Source organism: Plecotus auritus, assembly GCF_963455305.1.
Source record: "Plecotus auritus genome assembly, chromosome: 11".
Classification (NCBI taxonomy): Eukaryota; Metazoa; Chordata; class Mammalia; order Chiroptera; family Vespertilionidae; genus Plecotus; species Plecotus auritus.
The window spans coordinates 26,820,848-26,829,672 of NC_137777.1; positions in this window are offsets into that span (position 1 = coordinate 26,820,848).

Consider the following 8,825-nt stretch of genomic DNA (forward strand, 5'->3'; position numbering starts at 1 on the left):
TCAAAGACGAGAAAAGAAAAATAGCCTGTCCCCTTGAGAACAAGAACAAATGTCTTGCAAACATAAATGGAAAGCCTATTTTTGAGTAGTGGATCTGAGCTGTTCATAACGAGTGACCAACAAATCCATAACCTACCTCCGTACCTCATTCACCCGCAGCTGGGAGACAAGATGGGCAAAGACCTCTCTGCTGACTTCTCAGAATCAATAGCCTCCCGTCTATCTACCAGCAGATAAGAAATCTCTGAAAAGGGAGAGTATTTGAAACTCTTAGTGAAGGCAGGAAAGTGAAGGTCAAAAGACAGACTCCACCAGGTTATTGTAAGTGTTGGATGAAACACTCAAGTTCTGAGCTGAGTATTTTATCCCTTCATAAAAGTAAGTCTTACAGTACTTGCCCAACATGCCAGGTCTAATTACCACAATTTGACGCCATAAAATGTTTTGCATTCCTTAGTGAAACTCTTATCTGAAAGGTCAAGATACCAGCCTGAGCTTGTTTTGTTCTTGGGATTAAAATGTTGAGATTAAATGACATTAATTTTTTTTAATCTCTCATATAGGCTAAAGATAGATAAATTCCCATCTAATGCTTTGATGATTTCACCAGCAGGCACTTGTGTGTGTTATGAATGAGGATAATGACAGGTTTTGTGTCTCCATCTAGCAGGAAATTGGTCGAATATAAACCAGGAGGGTCTCTCTGTAGAGTAGAAATCAGAGGGCAATTGAAAAATAAATAGCTGTGCATCAAGGCAGGAATAAGCATAGATGAAAGTCAGAAAAAGAGGATCACTGTATTTAAGTAGAAAATCTAGACTACAAAAGGGAAAAACTAATGCAGAAAATCTGAAAGAGATTCTAGGTATTTGAAGATGTCAGGCAAAAAAAAAAAATCTTGTTCAGTCCACTTAAAAAGATTTAAGTGCATGTTATTTTAACTTTTTATTTTGAAATCATTTCAGACTTAAAATATAGTTGCAAAAATAGTGGAACAAGTTTTCAGATACCCGTTCACCCATCTTCCCTGAATGTTAATATCTTACATAATAATAATATAATCGCTTAAACCAGGAAGTTAACATTGCTACAATACTATTAACTAGCCTACAGTTTTTATTCAGATTGCACTGATTTTCCCACGTTGTCCTCTTTCTGCTGCAGGACCCAATTTAGAATCCTACAGTGAATATTATTGTCATGTCGAAATCTCCTAAAATATGTGACAGTTCTCATCTTTTTTTTTTTCTTTTATGACCATGTCACTTTCAAAGAGCACTTGCCATTTATTTTTAGAATATCCTTCCATGTGAGTTTGATATTTCCTCATGTTAGATATGAGAGATTAATAAGAATATTTATTTTGGACAAGAATACCAGAGGGAGAGGGGTGGGGGAGAAGGTAGAAGAGAGTCAAGAGGTGATAAATGGTGATGGAAGGAGACTTGACTTTGGGTGGTAAACACACAATAAAATATACAGATGATGTATTGTAGAATTGTACACCTGAAACCTATGTAATTTTATTAACTAATGTCACCCCAATAAATTCAATAAAAATTTTTAAAAGTATATCACATAAGTGATGCTGTATCCTCAGTGCATCAGATCAGGGGTAGCTTATGTTGATATGTCTGATTAGGGGTGATTTAAACTTACCTCAAATGCTTACTGTAGTGTCTAACAGCATTCTTCACTGTAAAGTTACTTTTTTTCCTCTCATTGTAATGAATGAGTAGATTATGAAGAAAGACTGAGATAATGCAAATATCCTTTTCTTTAAAAAAAGAAGAACTATGTTTTTAGAGGCGTTTTAGGGTCACAGAAAAATGAGAAGGTACAGAGGTTTCTGTATACCCCTGTCCCTACATCCCCCACCAGAGTGGTACATTTGTTACAATCAGTGAACCTACATTGACACATCATTATTACCCAAGGTCTATAGTTTACATTATGGCTCAGTCTTGGTGTTGTACAGTTTATGGGTTTGGACAAAACTAGAATGGCATGCATTTACCATTATAGAATCATAAAAGTATTTCACTGCCCTAAAAATCCCCAGTAATCTACTATTCATCCCCTCACCCAAGCCCTAGCAACAACTGATCTTTTTACTGACTCCACAGTTTTGCTTTTTCCAGAATGTCGTGTAATCGGAATCATACAACATGTAGCCATTTTATATTAGCTTCTTTCACTTACTAATATGCACTTAAGTTTCCTCCATGTCTTTTTATGGCTTGATAGCTCATTTCTTTTTAGCACTGAAAAATATTCCATTGTCTGGATGTACCACAGTTTAATTATCCATTCATCTACTGAAGGGCATCTTAGTTGCTCCCAAGCTTTGACAATTATAAAAATAAAGCTGTTATAAAATATCTGTGTGGAGGTTTTTGTGTGGACACAGTTTTCAGCTTCTTTGGGTAAACACCAAGGAGCATGATTGTATGATCATATATTAAAAATATGTTTAGTTTTGGAAGAAACTGCCAAACTGTCTTCCAAATTGGCTGTACCACTTGCATTTCCACCAACAATGATGAGAGTTCCTTTTGCTCCACATCCTCACCAGCATTTAATGTTGTCAGAGTTGTTCCAGATTTTTCCATACTAATAGGTGTGTAGCCTTATGACTGTTTTCATTTTAATTTTCCTCATGACATGACACAGATCTTTTCATGCAAATATCCTTTTCATTACATACTTTTGACCACCAATTTTAGAATTTATCAAGGGTTCTTATCTGCAAAATTATTGATATCAGTTTTGCCTTATTGATAATTTTTGTTTCCTTATTTCTTCCATGTTTAATCATTGGTACTATACCTGAGGAAGAATATAATATTATTTCAGTGAAGCTTAATAAAATGACTTTCTGAGACAAACAGGCTGTGCTTTATAGTAAGGAGAACCTTATTCTTACCCCACGGGAAAAAGCTTCACATACATATGTGTTCTTTTCACTGAAGATGAAAAGGTGTTTTCAAGCTTTCCTAATACTTGATATAAATAGAAGTCATCATACCCATTGTGGAGATTAGTAAAATTTTTATCTAAATGGGCACATGCCACACAATCTGAAATAGCAACCTGATAAAATTTAATTCTCATAATTTTAGGTCCTTGTTTATTTAAAAATTGAGCAAATATCTTGAATTCCATGCTAGGTACTATATTAAGCACTGGAGATATGGTAGGTACTAATACAGACAAGTTCCCAGCCCTCCTGGAGTTTTCAGTCTAACAGAGAAGGCAAATGATAATATCATCAATTGAATAGCAATGAGTTCATAAATGGAGAAGAATAGAACTCTCTGTAGATGAATAAAGGTACCTAAGCTAGTCTGGATTGGGTAACTGGTCTGATCTACAAGGGTGTCTCGTGGAAGTAAAAAATGAAAGCATGCTATTGTATAAAGATAAATACAGTGTATGAAAAATTGAGAAATCACATAAGTTTGAAGAAAACATGAAGGGGAAACTCTTTTGGGCCTCTTGGGACATATTAGAATTGCTGACCAGGTGAACAATGGATTTCAACAGGGGTTCGGCATATTCATGTTTGTGATTTCTAAAGATTACACTGGTCAGCTGTGTGCAAATAAGGCAAGATGGGTAGCAAAGGAGAATGAGGAGTGTTAGAAAAGTAGGGACAAAATCCAGAGGAGGTGATGTCATAAAGAAGAGAGAGTTTCACTCTTCTCTCCCACCAGGGTAGCTTCTGCTCCCACTGCTCTTTCCACATCAGTCTGCTTCTGTTTCTCCATTTCGTTATGTCACGTTGAGAAGCTGAAGTGACACTTCTGCTCAGTCTTCATCTAAATGGCCTTCTAGAAATTTAGCAACTCCCTCAGTTCCAGTTATGTATTGCTGTATAATGAACTAGCCCAAAGCTTACCATCTTAAAGCAACAGCTCACTATTGTCTCTCATGGTTCTAGAACAGGGGTGGGCAAACTTTTTGACTCGAGGGCCACAATGGGTTCTTAAACTGGACCGGAGGGCCGGAACAAAAGCATGGATGGAGTGTTTGTGTGAACTAATATAAATTCAAAGTAAACATCATTACATAAAAGGGTACGGTCTTTCGGCTCCGCGGGCCGGATAGAACAGCCAAACGGGCCGGATCCGGCCCGCGGGCCGTAGTTTGCCCACGGCTGTTCTAGAATGACTGGATTTAGCTAGATCAGCCGTGGGCAAACTACGGCCCACAGGCCGGATCCAGCCTGTTCGGCTGTTCTATCTGGCCCGCGGAGCCCAAAGAGCGGAGGGTAGGTTCTCTTGCTCTCCCCTCCGCTCCTTCACCAGCAGCAGTGTTAACATGGCAACGTCGGGAAACACGGCCGCAGCTCCTTCTTCTGAGTGGGCAGATATAAATTCAGTAGAAGGAACAACCTCTCAATCTTCCAGAGGCTCCTTGTAATGCCCGTGGACGCGTCCCCCGACATCACCCTGGGAATGCGTAGACACGTTATCGTGGTGATGTAGGGAGACACGCCCCTGGAGAGCACAGTATCAGAGCATTAGCTAAAAAGGAGACCAACAACACTGTTCCCACTGAAGTTGATGTTTTAAAGACCAAAAACCTTTCAACCCAGTCTACATTGCCATCTACATCTACGTCCCGGGCATAATTTGGAAGTTGCACTAAAGAAAATGTTTAATTTACTGTTTACACATTTTGTTCTTTTCTATTTGTTTTAGTTTTAAATTATTTTATTATATTTAAGTTTAATTTGAAAGGCTTTTGTACCTTTCCTTTGTTAGGCAATTTTATTTTGCCTTTGCCATCTTCAATATAAGGCATGTTATTGTGCTATGATTCCTCCATTTTTTGAAGTTTCAAATTATAATAATTAGTGTTTACATTCTTCTTGTTAAAATGTTTGAAATGAATAAAACTATTGAAATAAAAAAAAAAGACCGTACCCTTTTATGTAATGATGTTTAGTTTGAATTTATATTAGTACACACAAACACTCCATCCATGCTTTTGTTCTGGCCCTCCGGTCCAGTTTAAGAACCCATTGTGGCCCTCGAGTCAAAAAGTTTGCCCACCCCTGAGCTAGATGTTTCTTGCTTACAGTCTCTTATGCAGACACAGTCAGATGTCAGCTGGGGCTGCAATCTCTGAAGCCTTAACTGGGAAGAACAAACCAGATGGGTAATTTACATGGTTGGTGGTTTGTGCTGCCTGGCGGCTGAAGTTCAGCTGGGGCTATCTGCTGGAGCATCTACATGTGGTCTCTTGTGCCGAGTACTAATTTATTGTTTTCAGCTCCAAATTTGTCCTTCTTTGCCCTGCTTTGGGATAATGCCACTGGAACCTGAAGTCAGTTCTCCAACGCCAACTGGTGAAATGTTGGGCTTTTCATAGATGGAAGTGGGGTACCCCTGGGTTCTGGGGTGACACTGGTATCACTGGGATGATAGCAACAGGAAGATATTTCCTTCAGGGCTGCATTCTCCATTGTTAGCATTGAGTGTGGGAGACTGGTGGTCCCTGTGGACAAGCTCCAGCTGCACCCTCAGACCACACTCGGCCCACTGACAACCATTTGAGTACTTAGAGCAGGCACATTCTGTGGTAGCTCTGGCTGTAACCACAGGCTACACACTGCCCACCAGGGCCTCTTCTGAGCAGCTACGGCTCCCTCCACAACCCAACTCCCTCACCTTTTGGTTACTTACAGGCTGTATTTTTCTGTGGTTGTCACCACCTCTTTAAAAAAGTCCAAATCTCAGCACTGGGGGAAGGGACTCTCTCCTCATCCTAAATTCCTTCTCTGAACCTATAGGTGGTAGTTTGCACCTGCTACTTCTGGACCTCTTAAAATCCATATTTCCCTCTCTTGGTAGTTAACCACTTCAACTAGATAGCAATTACTTACAGTATAGTTTCCCTGCTCAAATAACTGGTGTGGTTTCTGTCTCCCGGCTCAACCCTAATTGATTTACCTGTTCATGTGATGTGGCCCAGACCTCTCTCAGGATGGGCTCCTAGAGACAGTGACTCAGGACTTATTCCCAGCTCATCTTTAATTCCCTATATACATCTGTCCTTGCTGTCTCATCGAGGGCCATGCTTTAAAATACCATCCATATGCTGGTGGCTCCTAAACGGAACCTCCAACATATACCCTACTGAGTTTCAATGCATTTATCCACCTGTGCACTTATCATCTCCATCTAAGGGATAACCTCAATCAAAGCTCTTAATTTTCCACATTCCAAAATGAAGTATTTAAAGAAGGCACCACTAGTTGTTCAAGCTAAAGAGAGAGAAGTCATTTTTCATTGTTCTCTTCCCTACACCCTGCCCTTCACTGATTTCAATTCTTAAACAAGCTGGTTCTATCTTACCTCCAAACTACATTGCAAAGTCACCCACTTTCTCCAAGTCAACTGCTACCACCGTAATCTAAGTGATAATCACCCCTCACCTGATTCTTTCTTTATAAACCAGCCAGAATAAACTTCAAAAGCCTTAACCAGATCCTGGAAAACCCTGCTTAACACCCTTCAATGATATTCTACTCTACCTAGAATAATTTAAAATTGCTTACCCCAGCCTACAAGACTCCAGACATCTGACTCCTGTCTACTTCTTTAAATTGATATGATTCTTCCTCTCATGCCACTCCAACCACACCACCCCTCTTTTAAATTCTTAGAACACCTGAAGGTCTTTCTTTCCTCTGGGTTTCCAGAGTTTATTTCCTGACTGTGATGTTCTTTCTCTTCCTTTGCACTTCCTTTAGTCATCTTCAGATGTCACTTCCTCCAAAACCCTAAATATACTCTCACGTTACTCTTTGTGTTTCCTGCTTAGCATGATTAATCTCAGCTTTCAATTAGTTCCTATTTGAGAATCTATTTTCTTATTTATAAAATGTAAGCACCATTTGTCAGTTCCACAAATATGTTCAAAGTCTGCACTATGTTGCTGATATTTTTCTGGGTGCTAGACTATAGCAGTGGTCACTCTCCTGCCCTCTTGGAGATGACATTTGATTTACATAGCCAGTCAACCCATACCAGAGTGTAACAAGGACAATTCAGTTTTGTTTAATTCCAAATGAAACAAACAGGGCCTGAATCTTAAGAGAAATTGTCCATCTTGCTTATATTACTAAGATTCTGTGATAAATCACTGTAATGTAAATTTCAACAATAATCAAAGGGGCTCTCGGGGGCAGAGAATCATCAGTGTGGAGACACTGAACTTCTGTGGGCATGTTTACATCTTTGATGCTGCTTTTAACTTATAAAGTGGTGGTGACATTTACTTGTATTCTTTAGTCATTTTTCCTGTACATTCACGTAGGTGTCTCCATCTGGAGCTTTATTTTAAATCTGCTTTGAATGCCAGCCAGAATTTGCAGAACACTCTGTCTCTTTTACAGCAAGCTCATAGAGAATGGTGGCTGGGATCCGGAGGAATAGCTATCCAAGCTTCCATGCATGTGGAACCCACTGAAGGCTCCAGAGGACGGATGAGAAATGCACTAAGAGTGGACACACCATGAACAGAACACAGCCTAGGGCCATGTATGAGATAGAAACTCACATCTTGTTGAAATAGATGGAAGGACAGACTTTCTAATATTATGAAGCTATTCACCACAAATTATCTGTTTACATAGACAACCTATATACAAAAATCTATCTAAAAGATAAAAAATGACATGTCGTACTGAACCTTAGAATCTTAGAATCACTGCAGCATAGAGCATCATGGATGATAGAAATCCAAAAATTAAAAGCATGAATTCCTCATACAATGTGCCCGCCACGCTGTCCTCTAGATCATGTTTACATACCTTTGGTGCCAAAACACTCATTGCCTTTTCATCTAAAGATATACCTCAATCTGTTAAAAAGTTCTTATTTGTGATATTCAAGTGTCTCTAAGTCCCTAATATTCATCAAGTCTCAATTTTAATTAATGCAAACGCAAAATGACTCAAGCCTTCATATTATAAACTTGGAAGGTTTAGTTTTTCTCCAATATCCCCCCAGGGATCTTTGTGGATCCAGTGGTGGTCTGAACTCTCTCATTCTGGATTTCTGCGCACATTGAATGCACCATCCAGGATCCTTTATTTCCAGAGGTGGCTATCCACCTGTCACATTTTGTCCCCGAGGTGCCAATGGCCTTGCCCATAGTTCACTCTCCAAAGCACCAAGTACTAAAAGCTGTTTATGAAACTTTTTATTGCCAATTGGTGGCGTCACAGAGGTCAAGTAATTATTAGATATTACAGTCATAAAACACTTGGTCACCTTCAACACAGGAATTTAATTTCTCACTGCCATCCTGCTCCTTAGTCTCTGGTCTACCATGATCTGTCTCACCCACTCTATCAGACCATTCTTCCTCTTTCTCCTTCTTCCACCTAGAATGTCCAGAGCTGCTGTCTAAAAACACTCAATTCTCTCTTATTTTTATTACAGAGAGCAATTCACTCTCTTGCTTCTCCTACCCAGTCTAATTTGGGGTGGGAGATTATATTTATACAATAAGATTGTGTTACAGGGTATTGTTTTGTTTGCAAAAGAACAATTTTCTCACTTAGATGAACTCCCTTTTCTTGGTTCCTAGGGTACCCAGCTCAAATTGTAACTACTGCTAAAGTAACACAAATTTCTTCCCTAAATCCTTATACTGATCTGAAATGTGTCATCTTAATGTTTCTATGTACCGATTTAAATTCATCCATTCAATGATCATTTTTATTTTTTTTCTATGTGCCAGCTACCATACTAGGTATTGAAGGATGTGAAGACCCAATTCCTGCCCTCAGTCATATAGAGACAATG